General features: G+C 37.7%; 1 long non-coding RNA gene across 1 annotated transcript; it reads left to right on the top strand.

Moving 5' to 3' along the window:
• Positions 1-244: 244 nt before the first annotated feature.
• On the top strand, positions 245-20,818 carry LOC137096826 (uncharacterized). Its single transcript, XR_010909752.1, has 3 exons — positions 245-412; positions 17,982-18,201; positions 20,505-20,818. It is a non-coding gene; the product is annotated as an uncharacterized lncRNA (long non-coding RNA).
• The last annotated feature ends 370 nt before the right edge of the window (positions 20,819-21,188 follow it).

Genomic DNA, 21,188 nt, shown 5'->3' with positions numbered 1-21,188 from the left:
GAGAAGCTGTAGCTGACAGATGGAAGCTCAATACACACCCCGAATTTTAACCACTAATCTTTTGGTCAGCAGTCCTGCCGGCACAAGGGTTTAACCCATTACACCATGGGAGGCTCCAGCACTAAGGCTAAAAATACTCCTGCACCTACTGCTGTGCAAATTATTTATGCATGGGCTTCAAAACTGAAGGAAACACTTGAAGCGGAGGAATGGATTGTGAAAGTGGCAAAAGTCCCCCCCCCCCATTCTCTTCGTGTCTGCAAGAACCATTCATCTGATGGAATTACAGAAGGGTTAAATGTACCCATACCTATAGAACAGGCATCCACAAAATAAGGCTCATCTTCCCATACACCATTTTGGCATGCCAGAAGAACTTACAAGCAGGCTCCCTACCAGACAACAGCTTTAGGTAAGTTTTAGGGATCAAATTTGGGGTTTGGGGGTGGCTGGCTGCTATCGTGATTACATCTGCTACCCCAAAAGAAGAAATCTGGGTTTTGGGGTGGACTGTGTGGACAGGAATGCTGGCAAAAAATGGATTACTTTACTGTGTTTTTGCTTATAATCTTTGGGAAGCTCCCAGAGATTGACATTCTGATGGGATAATAATAATATAATAACTTTATTTTTGTACCCCACTTCCATCTCCCTGAAGGGACTTAGGGTGGCTTACATGGGGACAAGCTTGATCAACATAGTTAAAATATAACACATTAAAATTAAGAAAACAGCAACATAAAGCAAAAGAAAACAAACAACAGCATAACACAATATAAAACAACCATTGAAAGACAGACAATAGCCTGAAATAGCAAAAGAGTTCTGGGATACCTTCAGTCAAATGACCCTTCAGAGTTTGGGAAGGACTGGGAACTCTTTAAATGTTTTCTATAGGAAAATTCTATTTCAAAGTGGGGATTTCATGTTTGAAATGGTAATCCATTATATTATATTATTTTTACAATGAACTAAATGTTATAGAAACTGCTATAAAACTCACCAGGCAGAAAGAATCATATAAATCATGACAAAGCCATGGTGTCTACAACTATTGTACCAAATGCAATAACATTGGATGTATATTGTGGAAAACTAGAATTATTTGCATATATACATTTTAAAAAGAATGGAGCTCAACGATCCTTCCATATGAATAATTGGATTATATGGAAAAATAATATTGTATTAAAAGTCAAATTTAAAATTATTAATTTTAAAAAGAGAAGACAGAGTTAGTATACTAATTGGAAATAACATATCATTTATGTTTATTTAACTTAGTGTTATAGGTGTGGTGTTTAGTATTTCAATGTATTCTACTTCAATTTTTCATCTTCTGTTAGTTGTACAAACATGTATATATATTACCATTTCTGATTCTGTACAGATTGCCGCTCAATGTTGTCTAAAATTTATATGTTAAATAATAATAAGTTAAAAATAGGGGGAAAAGGATTAGTCTTTAAACTGCCACTGTATCATCTTAACATGATAGATATACAAATAACAGCAACAATCCTGATTCCATACCACATGATTGGCAAAAAAAAAAAATTCTGGAAAAAGTGTGAGGAGCTAACATTTTTATTGCAAAAAATATAATTGCCTGGATAATGCACCCTGAAAAAGCTAAAAGGGTGAATGTTGAGTGGTCCCATTTCCCACTGCATATATATATATTTCCCACTGCGCTCCATGCAGTCATGCCGGCCACATGACCTTGGAGATGTCTACGGACAATGCTGGCTCTTCGGCTTAGAAATGGAGATGAGCACCACACCCCAGAGTCAGACATGACTGGACTTAATGTCAGGGGACTACCCCTATATATATATATATATATATATATATATATATATATATCTCCACACCCAAAATCAATGAAAAAGACTCAAAGATTGCTGAAGCATACCCCACCATATTCTGTCATTGAAAGCACATAAGACATCTGCATTCTTTTCAGACCTTGTGTAAATGAAGTAATCCCTTCTTTCCCCCTTTTCCTTCCCTTTGTCAGGGCTTCTTGAGATTTCTCATTCATTTTTTCCTGTTTTTTCTTCACATTCTCCAGATGAACATTCCTATGGTATTGTTAGAAAAGCAATAATAAAAGGCAGAAGGAAAGTGACCTACATATATCTGAGTAAACAATAACTAATGAGTTGGATACCCAAGAGGTATTGAGGAATTGGTGAGACATTATTCACTTGTCAGTGGCTTTAGAGTGGCATATATTACAACACCAATACAGCTGGAACAACTTACATATTTTAATGCACATACAATATGATAACAGATAGAAATGTGCTTCTTTCCTCCTCCTCCTTCAAAATACATTTATATTTTCTTGGACAGACCCTGAATTCTCTAGAACATTCATTACTCTAGCCTCAATACTGTGAAGACAACTAATGGCAAGGACAGATATAATCAACTAAAGTCTTCTATTTCATCCAGCAACTGATAATGGACTCTAGGCAAGGATTTTTCAATAGGCAGACAATGAAAAAGCCAGACACTTTCATTTTTCATATATTCCCTCGGGGTATCTAAGCTTGCCAGCACCACCACACATGTTCATACTTGCATAAGTAGCCTCAGATACTGTCTTCAGATGGAAATCAACTAGGATGTTACATTTCCTGCTGATATTAAAACTGGCATGTAGTACATGTTTGTCTGCCCTCAGTTTTGTACACTCCTGACATATACAAGTGCATTATTATATTTCAAATGCAAGGATTTCCCTGAAAGTATCTCCCTATAGCGAGTCAGAGTTATGAAAACGAATGTGAAGTAAACAGAGCCTGTGGGAAAAGACAATTAAATTGAGGTGCTGCAGATATTTGAATGAAGGTGGGAGGATTTATGATTATGAAACAGAAAGGAAGAGAGAAGCTGGGAGAGAAATGAACAAAGACTGAGGTGGTTTCAATGTAAAGGAGAGTGATGTAGCAAAATTGTTTTAAAAATTTGCCTGGCCCCAAATCCACTTTAGCAGGATGATGGATGAGTGTGAAAAATATAATAATTTTTTCTTCATCTGACACACAGAAATTATTTCTACTGAACAAACAGGTTAATAGAATTTAGCAAGCCTGTCATATGCACTGTCAAAAGTGGTGTTTCCAAGCTGACAGTATTTTGTTGTCAGAGTTCTTTGCTCCTACCCCTGCCTTCCTCTCATTCTTCTACAGTCTTCAATCCCCCACCCCATTTCTTCCCATTAAGCATTTTGTCTCTGTTTTAGTTTCATATATGACTTTAGGGAGGGCTAGTGGTAACAAGAAAATCAATCTAGTAGCGGGCTTGTATCTTTATTTCTCTTTTTATTTTTTTACCAGCAGCCTACCTTCTGTCACTTCAATTTTCTCTTTCAACCATTTCTAATAATTTTCTCCCATCCCACACTTTCACAGCTTCATAGTGCAAAATCGCTTTTCAAAAATGACACTGCATGGATACTCTCATTTCACTGGCTCAGGAGTCTGAGATTTTCTGTACAATTCACCACTTGATGGTGGTTGTCTGGCAATAATTCTAATAGAAATCAGTGTGAATAACTTCTGAATTATAGAATGTATAGAATTACACTGCAAATGTTTTAAATGGAAATCTTATTTTCTAAATCTAAGTAGAACATTAGCTCTATTTACAAGATGAGACAGGAAGTCTGGGTTAAAAGGGGATCAGGGTTGTTCATCTGAATGTCATGCACAGTGTCTAGCCTATGTTGTCTCCTTCAGAAATCTGTATTCAATGTGCAAGCCATAGGGGCAAGAGGTAGAGTATCACTTCTCCCCCTACTAATGATTGCTGTATATGTGAATGGTTTGTTTACTTGAGTTTTGATGATTTATTGACTAATCTGAGACCTTTCTATTCAGAAATAATGATGACAGAATAATTCTGTTGCTAACAAATGTTTGTGGTGGGATTGGGATCATTCCCTACGCTTTGCTTTTATCTCAGGGGTGGTAGTGTAGATGGAATGATGTTACTTGGTTCTAGTCTCCTTTTCTGCTCTTATTTCCTCAAATTGGGTGAAATTAACTACAACAGATCGTGGACTAGTATAGTTCTGGACTAGAGCCTGTCTCAGAAAGCCCAATATTCTACAATATCAAAACTATACCAGCATCAATCAAGCTGTATTTTTGGCCCTACCACTAGTAGAGGTTTACCAGTGGAAGTAACCAAATGGCGGAATGCTCTGCTGCCATATGGAAAGAATTCTGGTCAATAGGGAGGCATGGAGGGTGGATATAAACATCCCTTTATCCCAAAAGCATTGGCATTAAAAAAAAGTGGATGTTTTGGTAGGGCTGTCCATACCCACCCCAGAAAACGCAAACTTTCTGGGGTGCGTTGTCCACACATTCTCTCAGTACTAGCCTGAGATAATCTGTGGAGGCCCTACCACCCTCCCCCCAAACCCCCAGACCCTTTAGAAAAGTTTTAAAAATCACCAGCCTTCAGCATTCCCTCCGAGCAGTTCTTTCGGCATGTACAAATGACGCGCCAGGAGAGTGGTGGGGGGGGGGGGGGGTGAAGCAATTTTCCTCATCCTCCCTCGCTCTCCTGGCACCTCATTTGTATGTGCAGGTAGAACTGCTAGGAGGGAATGCTGAAGGCTGGTATGTTTTTTAAACCTTTCTAAAGCATCTGGAGGATTGGGGGGGAGGATTGGGGGGAGGGGGTGGGTATTCCCTCAGTTGATCAGGCTTATTTAGGCTGGTAAACTGGGGGGATGGTATCTGGACTACAGTGCATTTATCCCACTCCTTCCAAGAAGGTACGGAATAAATGCACTAACAAATTAATTCACTACGAACCAAAGTTTTCCTGGTTTGTAGCAAATTAATGCGGGACTGGCCAGAATGTTGTCTGGACAGCCCCCTTTTTTATTGCAGAAGTTTCTGCAATAAAGGGGCTGTCTGGACAGGTCCTTAGTCTCAGGGCTTTCTCTGCAAGATTTTACTGCTATTTTTGTTATATTGTCAGGATTAAGATCGCCACCACCATTACCATTAGAAGTTTCATTAGCACACTTCCTTCAAAAACGTTTTCCTTTTCTCTAAAACAGTGGTTGACAGCAATGCAAACAAGTGTTAACTCCCAGCAAGGCTGGCAGTTTGCAAACATTATGAAATTAGTTAGGTGCTCAGTAGATGTTTCTTTTCCATGTCATGTTTCACTATGGAAAAAAATAGAAAAATACACATAATTTAAAAGATTATACCATAAGCATATGCAGGTTGAATGCTTTCTGATGGTTCAGTGGACACAGACTGTTCCATACAGAGAATTATTTTTAAAACTTGTAGAAAATTACCTTTAGGACATGCGCATAAAGTATATGTGTATGGAACATGCATGAATTTTGTGTATAGATTTGGGTCCCATTTCCATGGTATCCCATTATGTGCATATATGCAAATACAAGCACTCCAAAATATGATAAAATGTAAAACACTTCTGGTTCCAAGCATTTTGGATATGATATTCAGCTTTTACTCTCTCTCCTTTACACTCTCCTTTGAAGAAGAATGGCACTGAATCTTGTTGCAGGATTACTAGAAGTGTTTTATGAATGCATCATTATTATCTTTAGTAATTGGAGAGAGTCAGATGTCAGGAGTGGATGAAAGAAAATAAAAACAAAACAAAATTCTGCAGCCATTGTGTCTACAATATCATTGGTTCCAATCTGGTAAGCTAGCAAAACAAGTTTATAGAAGATATGTTACAAAGCCTGGTTATTTGCTATGGAATATGGGAAACAAGAAAGGTGCATAAAGTTGTAGTGTCATTAAAAGAAATAATGGTCCTTAAACTGGAATAGAAGATTAGGAAGCAAGCAGCAGCAAGCTTATTCATTAAGATATATAGCTTTTGCAAGGTAAATGCTCATACTTCTACAGCAGTATGTTTGCTCTTATTTCGAAAGGTGAAATGAATACAGTAAATAAAACATACTCGTTCCTAGGAAAAAAAGGAGAATGCGAAGCAAGAGCCAAGATCCTGATTAGCAGTGCTTCTGAAAACAAGACAAGAACTTAAATGAACTTGTTATTGCACTATATTATTTCCCAAAGAATGAAATTAAAATTATTTACACAAGCCTTTTTATAAGACTGTTTCAGAACAGAACAGATCATTGAATAAGTACACTCACAGATGAGTTGTTTGGTCATTTTGCATTTTACTTTCTTCCTTGTTCCTCTCTCACACCTTCTCAAATACTGGCAGCAATATAATAAATACTTAATATTTCTGTCTCCTGACTTTCACTTGCCCATTTCAAAATATTTTCCACAGGAAGGCAGCAAATAAGGTACACAGTAATAATAGGCCCTGCCATCTTGAGAAAGCAATTTTGATAAGGATGCAAAATATGGTAACTCTCAGGAAGAGGAGCTGTCTCCCGGTTGTCTTTTCATCAACAAAGACTATTTTATTTCAGCAAGCCTTTTGTACTTAAACTGGGCTCTAGAAAACAAAAGGCTTTGGATTTGCCAAGTGCTACTGCATAGAATGTTTGAAATAGCTTTTGTTTGGTGTTCTCATAAAATGTTTTAATATTTTTCAACTTGCGTTTTTTCAATGTTATTGCCTTGAGTCCCATTTTTTGTGAGATAGATGAGTTAGGAATCTAATAAATAATGATACATAGATAGATCATAGAATCATAGAGTTGAAAGAGACTTCGTGGACTATCCAATCCTACCGCTTGCCAAGAAGCAGGAAAATCACATTCAAAGCAGCCCTGACAGATGGCCTTCTAGCCTGTGCTTAAAAGCCTCCAAAGAAGGAGCCTTGACCACACTCTGGGACAGAGAGTCCCACTGTTGAATGGCTCTCACAGTCAGGGAGTTCTTCCTCATGTTCAGGTGGAATCTCCTTTCCTGTAGTTCGAAGCCAATGGTCTGTGTCCTAGTCTCCAGGGCAGCGGAAAACAAGCTTGCTCTCTCCTCCCTATGACTTCCCTCACATATTTATACATGCCCATCATGTCTCCTCTCAAACTTCTCTTCTGCAGGCTAAACATGCCCAGCTCTTTAAGCCACTCCTCTTAGGGCTTGTTTTCCAGACCCTTGATCATTTTAGTTGCCCTTCCCTGGACACATTCCAGTTGTCAACATCTCCCTTCTATTCCGGTGCTCAGAACTGGACACAGTATTCCAGGTGTGGCCTGACCAAGGCAGAATAGAGGGGCAGCATGGCTTCCATGGATCTAGACACTATACTCCTCTATTTATGCCGGCCAAAATCCATTGACCTTTTTGCCACCACATGACATTGTTGGCTCATGTTTAACTTGCCCACGAGGACTCCAAGAGCTTTTTCACATGTACTGCTCTTGAGCCAGGTCTCCTCCATTCTGTATCTTTGCATTTCATTTTTTTTCTGTCTAAGTGGAGTATCTTGCATTTGTCCCTGCTGAACTTCAGTTTGTTAGTTTTGGCCCTTCACTCATTTTGAATTCTGCTCCTATCTTCTGGAGTATTAGCTATCCCTTCCAATTTGATGTCATCTGCAAACTTGATGATCATGCCTTCTAACCTTTCATCTAAGTCATTAATAAAGATGTTGAGCAGAACTGGACCCAGGACGCAACCCTGCAGCAATCCACAATATTTTCTAATGAAACATATTTGTCTAACAATGTTATTAATATCCTGTCACTACTGGTATACATAGCTGAGAATAGAATAAAAAAAAACCTCTTTCAGATTTTTATAATTCCTAAAGTAGTTGACAGCTGGGTGAAACTATGTATGTCTATGAATTCATGAGTAATGTACTTTAAACACACATCAAATTATAATATTTGCCCATAATCTCTTGTTTTATGGGGCAGATAGGATTTCTTACCCACTCATTGCAATACAGGAAGCTACTGAATAGTAGAATACAAGGCAGGGTTACATATTTTTGATTTGCAAAGCCTGTGTTCTACCACTAAACCATCACCCCTACTTTACATTGAATTTCCATGTTCAGGGATAGTATACCAGATGTTGAAAATATAGCAGCTGGATAGGGGTGTTAAAAACAGCCATTTTCCATTTTATTCATTTTTCACAATCCTAAGTCCATATCAGGTTACAACAATGTCATCCTTCCCACAAGAAAACCCATGCATATTTTGGTATGTATTTTTCATAAAATGTTTCTATATTTTTCCCTACTTTATGTAGGAATTTTGTCTATATTTGCTAAAAACTGAAATGTATTTTTCAGTTGAGTGTTTATATATATATATATATATATATATATATATATATTCAGAAATGTACAGTAAGTTTTGCAGGTATGTGGCTTTACAAAGTAAGATGTGCTTTATTTCCCAAGTCTTGGAAAGTTCAAAATTGATGCTTTTCTCAAGAATTTTTAACCAAGTGATTTTTTTCCATGTCTATTGCTGAAAACAGGATATTGAATTGGATTGGCCCTTCAACTGATCCAACAGGAGTCTTCTATAGTCACAGCTAGAACATTTGGTTGACTTCCTGTGGCTTGGTATGAGCATGTTAGGATTAGGAAAGGGAGAGAGTTAGGAAAGGAGAGAAATGACAGAATTAAGGCCAGGGAAGATAAAATGCCTACAAATATAATCTTGTATAATTTAAAAACAACAATGAAACAAGTAGTTATTTCAAACTGCATAGCTGATTTCCAGATTCTTAGCTTGGGCTTGAAATGAAAATAGTGATGACCATAGGTTTAGAAGACAAAGGAGTTAAGGGCATACTAAAGGGACAATGGACTTTATTGCACATGGCTGCTATTCCATAACATTTGCATAATTAACCAGACAGAATCTCACTGGTAACCATCACTCAGAGGACCTTATCATAGGCTGCCTCACAACTGTGGAATGGTCTGCTAGAGGAGATCCAACAGCTAAATGAGCCTTCAGAATTCAAAATGGAATTAAAGACTGATCTCTTCTGGCAGGCAGACCCAATCAACTTTGAATCATGAGTTTTGAATTTGCATTTTATTGCCTCTGTTTAGTACCCTGTGTTTAGTGCAGGCTTTTTATAATAGTATGTTTTTAATTTATGCAGTTTGTTGTATGTACTTTATGTTCATATGTTTTGATTTTGTTGTAGCCAGCCTTGAGCTGTTATAAGAGGAGGAAAATAAATAAAACAACAACAACAACAACAACAACAACAACAACAACAACAACATGGATGTGGCTCACAAATGGAACTTTGCAAAAGGAGATGGAGGGCCTGATTCTGGCAGCCCAAGAATAAGCCATTAGAACAAATGCCATCAAAGCCAAAATTGAAAAGTCAACTACAGATCCCAAGTGTAGACTCTGCAAGGAAGCAGATGAAACAATTGATCACATCCTCAGCTGCTGCAAGAAGATTGCACAGACAGACTACAAGCAGAGGCATAATACCATTGCTCAGATGATTTATTGGAACTTGTGTCACAAATACAATCTGCCTGCAGCAAAGAACTGGTGGGATCACAAGCCTGAAAAAGTTACAGAAAATGAACATGTCAAACTACTCTGGGACTTCCAAATTCAGACAGACAGAGTTTTGGAGCACAATACTGCTGATCTTATGATTGTGTTAAAAACCAAGTATGGATCGTCAGTGTTGCAGTCCTAGGCAACAGCAGGATTGAGGAGAAACAACTGGAAAAGCTGACATGATACGAGGATTTAAAGACCGAGCTGCAAAGACTCTGGCACAAGCCAGTAAAGGTGGTCCCAATGGTGATCAGCAATTAGGTGCAGTGCCTAAAGACCTTGGCTTGCACTTAAACACAATCAGTGCTGACAAAATTACCATCTGTCAACTGCAAAAGGCCATCCTACTGGGATCTGCACGCATAATTCGCGGATACATCACACAGTCCTAGACACTTGGAAAGTGTCTGACATGTGATCTAATACAGCAGCTAGCGGAGTGACCTTGTTTGCTGTGTACTAATCTTTTTTTGTGTTTCAAATAATAATTACAAATAGTATTAACTTACCAAGATGATCACTAATTTTTTAAAAGCACCTTTGCAATTACAGTGAAGGTTAGGATATAAATAAATAAATAAATAAATAAATAAATAAATAAATAAATATTTCAAACATCATATTACTGCAAGGGGGAGTGGGGTAGAATGAGGGAGGGGGACAATCCTGCCTCCTGATGTCACTTCTGCTGACATGCCAGCACAGAAGCAGAAAGGGCATACTATGCCAGGTAAGTGATGTATTCATGGCTTGATTTATAGTTATTCATTGGTTTCCATAGCAGGGGATGGGTTTATTATAGGGAGGTTGCAGACTCCCTGTAATAAAGGTTGTTCATAGCATTGACTGATAGGTTGCCACCAAAGGGGATGGTCCCACTTTAATGTTGTTTTGCCATTTTCTTGTGATTAACACTTAGTGTTGAAATACTCTGAGAAGCACATATTATGATAAACAAAGCAACTATTCAATTATGGTTTCACACAATGTGTTTTGATACTTAATGATGCTAACTAATTGAGAAAAGACTGGTTTATTCTCAATGTAATGTTTTGTTGCAAAGAGGAGAGTGTATATTTTAAAACATGATTAGATTATATAAGACTCTGTGTGTGAGTGTGCGAGAGGGAGAGGGGAGAGGGAGAGAAAGAGAGACAGAGATCTTCCCCCTTGACTTTCATATCAAAGCTCTCTCCAAAATGTCTGTATGCTTTGGATGCAGCTGGCTGACAAATGACTGGATGTTGTATGTGGTGCATACAGCTGTCCAAAATTGATTTGCACCTTACAAATATTTCCATGCAAAACTAATTCTCTTCCAACTGTGAAAACTGAACTCTTTTTCATTTCCTCAGGAAAACTCAAGGTGAAAAGAAAAATGATTGGTTTTTTCAGAAACTTGTAAAAACGTGTTTTCCTCACCTTGGAATGAGAATGTATTCATATAGCTCACTGCTCCGTCAACATTCAGCTAATTTAAATAACTCCATAACATAATCCAACATTCCAAACTGGGTATTTTGTTTCACTGTCAGTAGTGATTGTGTCTATTGAAACAAGGGGTACAATCTGCTGAATTTCTTTAAATATTATAAAGGCTAGAGAAAAATGAAGGAATGTCACTGGTGGCTATCTTCTTGAAAGCTCTATGAAACACACACACACACACACACACATGCTATGTTTATGGCAGGCATCACAGATAGCTTACATATCTCAGCTAGGATGGAATAATGAAGGCCAGGTTGAAGATTCTACACCAAATACAACTCTGGGATACTAAGTATTTTTGCACTTGTATAAAATTTATTTATTAAAATATTAATGTTATCTTGTACCATGGAATGAGAAATTGTACAAGTACCACAAATATTTAGGTATAAGTTGACATCATGTGTAAGTCAAGGGCAGGTTTTGGGGCCAAAATTATAGAGTTGCTTTAAAACAACAAAGCTGGGCATTATCCCATGAAGAGGGCAAAGCAGTGGTGTCATCTCAAGGGGCCTGTTGCCCCTGTCCACTACAAACATTTCTCCACATAGATAAGAAGTTGCACCACAGTGGAGTGAGTACAAGAAGTTGGTGTTTCTTTCAAGTTCTTAAATGATGGGTGAAGCTCTTTTTGCCATGCTACTTAAAGAAAGGGGTGGTTCCTTTTTTGATAAGAGTTAAGATATAGTACTGTCCAAAACCATCTCCCCTAATAAGCCAACTAGAGCTTTAAGATCTCTTGGGGAGGCCCTGCCTTCAGTCCCACCCACTTCGCAGTGCAACTGGTGGGGACAAGAGACAGGGCCTTCTCAGTGGTGGCCTCTCAGCTGTGGAACTCCATCCCCAGTGATATCAGGCAGGCCCCATCCCTACAGGTCTGCAGTAAAAAACTAAAGACCTGGCTCTGTATGCAAGCATTTGGAGAATAAGGCATTACGAATTTTGACACAGTCTGAATATGAACTAAGGGTTAAGCAATAGGTATAGAATCAAGACTCAGTGCTTTATATGTTTTCAATCAATGTTTATTGTTCTATGTGTTTTATTTGCTTTGTTTTATAGTTTGATGGGATAGGTATTATTGTTGTGTTTATATGCCACACTGAATCTTTGCCATAATTTTGTAAGCTGTCTAGAGTTCCCTGTAGTGTGAGAAAGGCGGCAACTGCTGTATACGTTAAACTATTCTATACCTTGATTTTTATAGGGAAGCACACACAGCTAAAGTAAGTTCAGCTACAGCAAAATTCCACTCTTTCCCAACAAGCTATACTGCATTATTTGCTGCAGGCATGCCGCTGCAGCTTGTCACCGTCCATCATCCTTGCAATGTCAATGTTGATGTATCCAGCTAGACAGAGGATATGAGGCAAATGGGACTGGGAGGTATTAAAAGGCTTTGTAAAATGGAGCTTCTTTGTCTCAATGTTTGATGACTGAGATATGCTGTTACTGTTGTCAGTGCTGTTAATAGGGCTACTGTCAATGCCAGGCCCGTAGCCAGGATTTTGATTTGGGAGAAGTTGAGTTTGATTCGGGGGGGGGGGGGGGGGGGGCTGAGTCTGAGTGAAAGAGGGTCTACCCTAGCAAACTTTTTGTATCATTACCCCAATACCCCCATGCATATCGGATATATGTTAGCAGGGTATAAATAAAGGTTAATAATAATAATAATAATAATAATAATAATAATAATAATAATAATATATTGAGCATGGTGATCAGATCATGATATGAATAAGCATAAAAGTTTAAATAATGTACCAGTAAGGCCTTCTTGCGGACCAACATGAGAATTTATTTTTGGGGGGGGGGGGGCTGAAGCCCCTCAAGCCCCCCCTCCACCCAGCTACATGCCTGGTCAATGCATATATTATATAAGCATATATTCCATGCAAAAGGCATATGGATGTGGATATCTTAGTGTATTTGCTTGAAAATGCTTGGAAGATTCTGCATTAATAGGAAGTCCAGTTTATCAGGTGATATGTTGAAGTTTATGGTGATATGTGCATTCCAGCCAATATGCACCTTTGGCCTTGAATTGGGATATAGGGGGAAAAACCATCATGAATAATTATTGTAATGTATGTGTATGCTTCTACAGACACTAGTGGAGAGTAGCATGGTAACAAGAGGGTCTTTAGAAAGGTTTCTTAAATTCCACTCTATTGTGTTAATTTATATTCATTGTCTTCAGGAACCGAGAAGAGGGCCTTTCCAATATGATATTTACAAGATGATTCTATGGCAAAGGAAGACACAAAAATTGTTAAAAACAAAAAAAAACCCCTCTCAGTTTGTTTTACTACAGTTTGTTTTACTCCAATGCATAATTTGGATTTTCTATGAGAGATGCATGAGTACTGATGCACACAATGTTTTCTAATACCAATGGACAAATGAGGGTGGCGTCATGAGTTGGGCACCCTCTTATCTTTTCCCTCTCTATGAAATTTTATGAATCTTTTACTACGGATTCCTTACATCATATTCCAAAATCGAAAACATTCCAAAATTATTGCCATGGGATACTGCAGTAGTGATAACTTTGCTTTCTGTCAGACTCTAATTCTAAGGCATATATGAAGCACAAATGAAGGGTTTAGACGGGGGTCCCATCTCCAAGATATCTCATGTACATACATGTCACAAGTATTCCAAATACTGAAAACAAATCCAAGATACATCTGGTGCCAGGTATTTTAGTTAAAAGATTCACAACCTGTATCCACACCAAGGACTTATTGAAGGATATAAGGAGAAAGGGTGGTTTCTTAAGTCTGGTGCCCTAAAAATGACAGAAAGGGGAGCCTCGCAAGTTCCCCATTGCTGTTAATGGGATAGATATTCCCAGATCTTTCAACGACCCAGATGAAAATGGCTTTTCCCCCCCATTAGCTGATTTTGGGAGGCTCCTGAAAACGGATCTGGGTGCCCATGGAAATTTGGATACTGAAAACAGATCATTGTCCATTCAAATTGCACAACCCTAGTAAATAGCCATTTTCCCCATGTATATCTGGTATGAGATTGCATTGCCATCATCCTGTTTTCCTCAGGTGTTCCACAGGCCTGCATGTCTGTATGTTGCCTATCAACTGATGACAATTCCACTACAAATAATAGCTAACCTTCCTACATTGGTTTGTATCATAATTTAATAGTGTTTAAAATAATGTCTGAATTTATATCCTGCCATGTGATACCAAGACTCTTGGGGCTCTCTTGGATTAAAACTGAAGTTAATGTAGCTTTCAGTTTGATTGTGTTTTGTTTGATTCCCTACTGTTCATTATTTTCAACCATGTCTCTTACAAACATTTGGAATAATTGATGCCAAAATTCAGGATTACTGGCCTATAGTTTCCAGGATCATTCTTGGCTCATTTCCCAAATGTGGGTATTATTTTCACACCATTTAGTCCTCTGGAGCTAACTTGTCATAAAAGAGCTTGCAGAGTTATTCACCCAAGATTTTACTATTTCCCTTGGTATTTCCCTCAGAATGCTGGCATGTAATGCATTTAAGCCTGGTGTTCTGTCAAAGTTAATAGTCATAATTGCCTAATTATCTGCTCTAGTATGATGGTAAAGCCTTTTAACATTTTGCATTTCCCTAAGGAGAATGTATTGCAGTCTCTGGAATGTTGTCTTCTACTTTTGGGAACACTTAGGCAAAGAATTAATTTTGCTCTCAGTGAAAATAAGCCTCCCGCTGTCCCTCAATAGCCATACTGTCTCTTTACTGGTCTGCCGGCTTTATGCATAATCACATGTGTGTTTAGATGCATACAACACATTCATTCTCTTTGTCCCACAAGTCAAAGACATATCATTATGTGTATAAAGGAGCCTCTGTTTGAGATCTCTCTGTCTCAAAGGGGAGAGTCACAGACTATATGGTGGCCATGGCACTAAGCAAAATTTGGTCACTGTCTCATAAACATCTGACTACTCCCCAGCTGAATCTGACTGTTGATCTATTTGATTCAACACTGTCTATTCTAATTGGCAGCAGAAGTGCAAAGCCTTGAGTAAGAGGTCTTTTATAACAATTGCTACCTAATATCCTTTAACTAGAGATTTCCATGATTGGACTTTATAATTCTAGATATGGACATGTATGTTCTACTTATGAGTAGGAATTGTTGCATCTGTCAGTTTTAGTTTCTTCCCAGTCTCTCATTTTTATTTCAATTTAAGCCTATTCTATTTTATTTCTGCATTAAAAATATTTTTTTAAAAGTCTGGATTACCACACAATTTTTACACACTCATGCACATACTTGAGAAAGTCTTAGTACAATACTAGGAATAATGTGGCTCTCCAGATTTTACTGGACTCCAACTTCCAACACTCTAGCCAGCATAGCTAACAGTGAAGAATTGTGGGAATTGTAATCCTATAGTCCTGCAATTTACAGAGGGAAATTTGATTCCCAACCTCATCTTCGTGTAAGAGTGTTTTGCATATATGATTTTCCGATGATACACATATTCTCATGTATTTTCTCTAGATATGAACATTTTATTCATCTCCTCTCTTGCAACATATGCATTTATATTTTATTTTTTATTCTGGTGTCAGAAAAGCATCAAAAATCTTAATAATGTTTGATTTTTTTTTAAAAAAAACTTCATTTTGACTTGGAAGGTGTGAAGATTTGAATGTAGTGATTGAAGTTTACTAGCATCCCTCGCTCAGTGATTTTTCCATCCTTTGTGCAGACCAATCCTCATCACATGAATATTCTTATTGCAATACGGTTGGCAATGCAACCATAAAACAAAGCACACACCAGATCACAATGAAGCTGCATCAAATTTGCAAAACCCAATTTTACTTCTGATAAAAAAAGTAAGAAATGGATAACTGAAAGGTGGCATCCATAACAGCACATTTGAATGTGATCATTTGCAAATGACCAAATTATTTTTCTTGACCTATAGGAAAGGTAACAGTGACACGACCTTTCCATGATGGTGGAATTGAATACTCCTGTGAGGCAAGAGGCATGTCAACAACACCAGCAGTGGTGATAGGGTCTTCCACATCTGTGTTTCACTATGGAACCAGACCAAATGTGCCAAAGGAATATTGTTCAGCAGCAGTAATAGGGGAGAGGTAACAATGAATGCAGCTGGATTAATGCTGAAAGGATGTTCAGCTGTTGACATTTTCTTAGGTGAACGGAAAGTCTGAAGCTGAACAACACATATTATAGAAACATAAAAAACATAAATTGGGGAGGTTAGACATAGTAAAACAGGAAATTGAGCATAAAATAGTACTAAAGTGGACCAGAACTGGACATTTTGCGTCAAATAAATATGGAATATTTTACTCATGAAATGAAAACCTAACAAGAAATTAGGTTGCATTAATAATGAAGAAAGGGGTTACTAAAGCAGTCAAACGATAAAATGCCAAATCTGACCAAAGAACATCAATAAATATAATCATAATCCAAGTTTATGCTCAACCTACAGATGCAGAAGAAAAAAAAATAGAAAGATTCTATTCTAGCATCCAGGAAGAAATTAAAACAGAACTTGTTGCTAATCATAGGCAATTGAATTATAAATGAAGGAAAGAACAGAATAAAATTGTAAGAAATTTTTGACTAGGATCAACTAATGAAGCAGAAGAGCAACTGGTTGAAGTTTATGAAGCCATTACTTTATTCATCACGAAAACATCATTCAGGAAATTATGTTTTTGCAATCAAAATGTTACCCCCCCCCCACACACACACACACACTTTTTCCAGTTTTTATTTGGCAATCATGTGACATGGAATCAGGAAAAGGAAGCTGTAGGTGTTTTCATCCTTCTCCTGTGGAAAATCAGGGTGAAGAGGGCAGGAAAGGACTGGCATCCCACCTCCCTGGACTGCCTGAAGTTAGAGAGCCTGGGATGACTGTGAAGACATAAGCATCTGGGATGGCTGCCCCTATTACTCTAAAACAGGGGAAGATCTGTGTTGTTGTTTTTAACCCAGGGTACAGCCACATTAAGTGAATTCCCCTGTGTTAAATCACATTAGCCTGTGTGTGTTATGTGGGCACACACAGCTTAATTGATTTCATATTGCATTATTTAGCAATGTAGATGCTCCCTCAATCAGGAAAGCAAGCCTGATGATGATAAATTGACTGAAGTCTCTCATTCATGGGGTCAGAAGGAATGTGATTTTGTGTCTTCTACATGTCCCTTTCACTGTTTCCCTGCCTATGTGGAGAAAACAAGTCAGCAACATCAAAGAGAAGAAGAGATTGGCATTGTGTTATTTACTAGGTGATCTTAAATAGCATATCTTAGTGTCAGCCCCGGGACTGTCCCAAAAGACCTACATACCATTTTGTTGCATAGTTTCCTTTATTTTTAGTTTCTTAGCAAAACAGCAATAAAAGAAAACAAGAAGCTTAAGTCACCAACAGATATTGCAGATGTTCACATGTGGATCCTTCTTATTTGGCTTGTACAGCTGTGACCTTGTAAAGGACACCTTTTGCAGAGAGGCTAAATTTGCTGATGGCACAGAAGTGAGAGGTAGTAAATACAGAAGAACAGAGCAAACAAAGTCATAATGATTGGGATAGAATTAAGCTTAGGGGATGCTAAGTAGTTTATGCATTTCCATGCAAAGAAATAAAAGGTAATGAGATGAGGGACCAAAAATAATCCTACAGCCTGTCTAAATTAAAACATAATAATGAATAGGCTATATCAAAGGAAAGGAAGATTTGTTATGTTAAAACTTTTAAATGTGTGATCTGCAGTTAGAAGCAAAGTATGAGGAGCTCTGAAGTCAGTAAAAAAGGACATTAATTTAATTGGTCTGCACCTATTTCATGCTTTCATTGTATAATTCAGAGGTTTTCAAAGTGTGCTCTGTGGAGCCCTAAGGGCTCTGTGAAGTGCAATCAGGGGCTTCACGCTTCCCTCCTTCTCTCACCTCTTCCACCTTCAAATGCACAGCAGAGGGGAAGGAGGCACAAATGGAGGGTGAAAGGGAAAGATGTGCCAAGAGGAAAGTGTATCAAGCCAACCCTGACCAGGACAGCCTTCCACCTGGAAACCAATGCCCTCACAATGGAAGAACATGTGGATCAAGAATAAAGCTCCACAATACCTACGTATCCATCACTGACACTACACTTGGAAAGCCATCATACTCAGACAATGAGAGATTGCCTAAGTAAGTAACTACTACTACTACAAAGGCTGAATTGCCATCTGTTGGGTTACTTTGATTTTTGCTTCTTTTGCATGGCAGAAGGGGGTTGGACTGGATGGTCCCTAGGGTTTCTGATACTGTTATGATTCCTACTACTACTGCAAACCTGGATGGCCATATGTTGAGAGTGTTTTGATTTGAGCTTTTACTGCATGTCAGCAAAGGGTTGGACTGTATGGCCCCTGGGGTTTCTGTTACATTATTATTACTATAAATGCTGGATGGCCATCTCTTGGGGGTTCTTTGATTGTGCTTTTACTGCGTGACATGCACAGTTACCTGGCCATAGAGATGTGAAGTATTGGTAGAGTGTCACTTTTGGAGGTTCCTGTGCAGGATGGATGAAGTAGTGCTGATAAGAAAGGAATGTGCTTCTTGCAGTGTGCCGAGATGTGAGCGAACATAAAACATTACGTTAATCACATCAAATGATGGATGTGAGGAGGGGAAAAAATGGTAGTACCAGCCAATACTTGTTAATGCCTGTCTCTGACAAAATGGAAAAACCAAATTAAGAGATATAAAAACATGATTTATGTATAGATCTTGTAAAATAAAGATTTAAGGAGTCCAGTGTCATTTGTGCCTACAAGTAGAACTTGTGAGGTCAAAGCAGTTGAGATAAGGAAGGTGATTTATCTCAATTTATCAACATGGCAGAGGGGAGTTGGACTGAATGGCCTCTGGGGTCTTCTACTGAAATACTAAGTTTATGTTGGTTAAAATTGTTCTTCATTTTAATATGTTATTGGTCTTTCTTTTTTTGCACTACTACAAATGAGATATGTGTTGTGTGTATAGGACTTTGTTCATGTTGTTTTTTTCAAGTAGTTCACACAAACATTATCCAACCATCTACCATTGACCCAGCCCATCTGTCAAAATTTGAAACACAATGTGGTTGTTGTGTCCAAGAGTTTGCCCATGCCTGATATATGTATATATATACATACTATTATAATGTAACACAATATAATATAACCCCTGGTGTAATTTATTGTATGCTAGACTTACATTTTAGTTAATGTCTCTTGCAATGCCTACTCTGAAAGACAATTTTAATCTCAATCCCATATAAAAGAATGGGGCAATTCAACTCATAATCAGGGCATATTACTTCTGACTTATTGCATTAGAGTTTGGCCTCAAAGAAAAGAAAAAAAGGAAGACGGGTCATCTTAATATCCAGTTTTGTTCTGAGATTTAATGGCTGATAATGGGCCATCTCTAAATTATACAGCTTCAAAATCTGCCATTCTTTTTGCCATATTTTAGAAAGTGGAATATATTTCTGAAATTTGGAAAGCGTATCAAGATGGATATAAATTGTTTAGAGGCAGATTTATCAATTCACAAGAGACAGAAAATTCTACTTGGTTCTGAATATATCCTAGCAATTAGGGTTGAACCAAATTCAAGAAAAGGTTACATTTTGGTTTGACTTGAATCAGTCAAACTTTTAATGACAATATTTTTCAATATGAGTAGGCATATGATTGAGATAGAATCTTGCTACCTGCTGTGATGGTCCCCTACTTGCAGATAATATTTTTGTTATACTGGAGAGAAAAAGCATGGTCAAGTTGTTATTCCACGTCAGGACATAACTTAAGACACAACTCAAGTCAGTGACAAGGGGATATGAGGAGGAGCACTGCACACTTTGGAAAGATGTTCACTTGTGACCATACATTCTAAATGTTTGGGGGGGGGGTCAGTTTTCAGTATTCTAATTAATGCTTCCATTTTAATGAGAGTCTTTAGAATTGTTTTCAGTTTCTTATCATTTTATTTCTGTTACTACCCTCAGGATGCTTTACTTTAGATTTTCTCAGAGTACATCAAAAGAGTACATCTTTTCTTTTGCCACTGATAAGCACACCCTATTAGACTTAGTATTTTTTCCATGAAACTGTGAACCACTTATAGTTGCCTCATCCCTGTTATTGATATCAGACAAAATGCTTTTCAAGAGCTTATCTCTAAAATATCACCATATTACTTTTGAAATGAATTCTAATAATATCATTTACAACTGCGTTTATAAGTTTGATATTGAAATACTGAGGAGGAAAGGATATAGTAAACATTATCTGAATGTGTACCAAGGGATGTGATGGATTTTCAGATATAGGAAAACTTTAAATCATTCCTATGACATAATAGCTGATTTATTCTCAGCAAATTTTAATGTACTCAATGACTATTTATTGTGATTCTAATCATTACTTATATAAACTGTCAACTATTTCTTCTAACTTCAGGTGTGCAAAGTGATATGAACAGCAAATGGAATCAGATAAAATAGGTTAGAATCCTGCTTATGAATCTTATATGCTATCAACTGCTCTTGTAAAAATGTTATACAAAGGTTATATTCTGATTATGGTTGCATTAGGAGGTCACTGTGTGACATGAGGACACATTGTTGTGATACACATTGTGTGATCCGGTAACTATGTTGATGTAATTTTATGCTATGAAATCTCTCTCCTGAAGTTTGATCTGCATAGTCAAATGGCCACCGATCTTTGCATAAAACCTTTCCTTCTCTCACAGTGAAAAATAATTAATAATAAGTTATTGGAGTAAACAGTGTCCATCCACGATCCAAATAGTCAACTTATTCTGTAAAACACATTGTTGATGACCTTCTGTTTTGCATTACATTTAGAATGTGGGGTGATACTTTGGGGCTCAATTGAAGGCCAAACTAGAAATGCTGATAATAGAATAGTTAGGCTGCAGAAAAAGCAAATGAATGGGTATGGTTTTACTCTCCAGCTGCAGCTTCAATCTAGATCACAACAACGTCAAGAGTAAGTTAAAAGAAAGCTACACCAGGCTAAGCCAGATAGAAATAATGTTTCAGTTGAAAAACATAAGATACTCTGCCACCATTTGGAAGGAGGAGGAAGAGGAGGAGGAAGAGGAGGAGGAGGACTATT

This window comes from Anolis sagrei, chromosome 4, assembly GCF_037176765.1.
Source record: "Anolis sagrei isolate rAnoSag1 chromosome 4, rAnoSag1.mat, whole genome shotgun sequence".
NCBI lineage: Eukaryota > Metazoa > Chordata > Lepidosauria > Squamata > Dactyloidae > Anolis > Anolis sagrei.
This window is presented reverse-complemented; position numbering and strand designations above follow the sequence as displayed.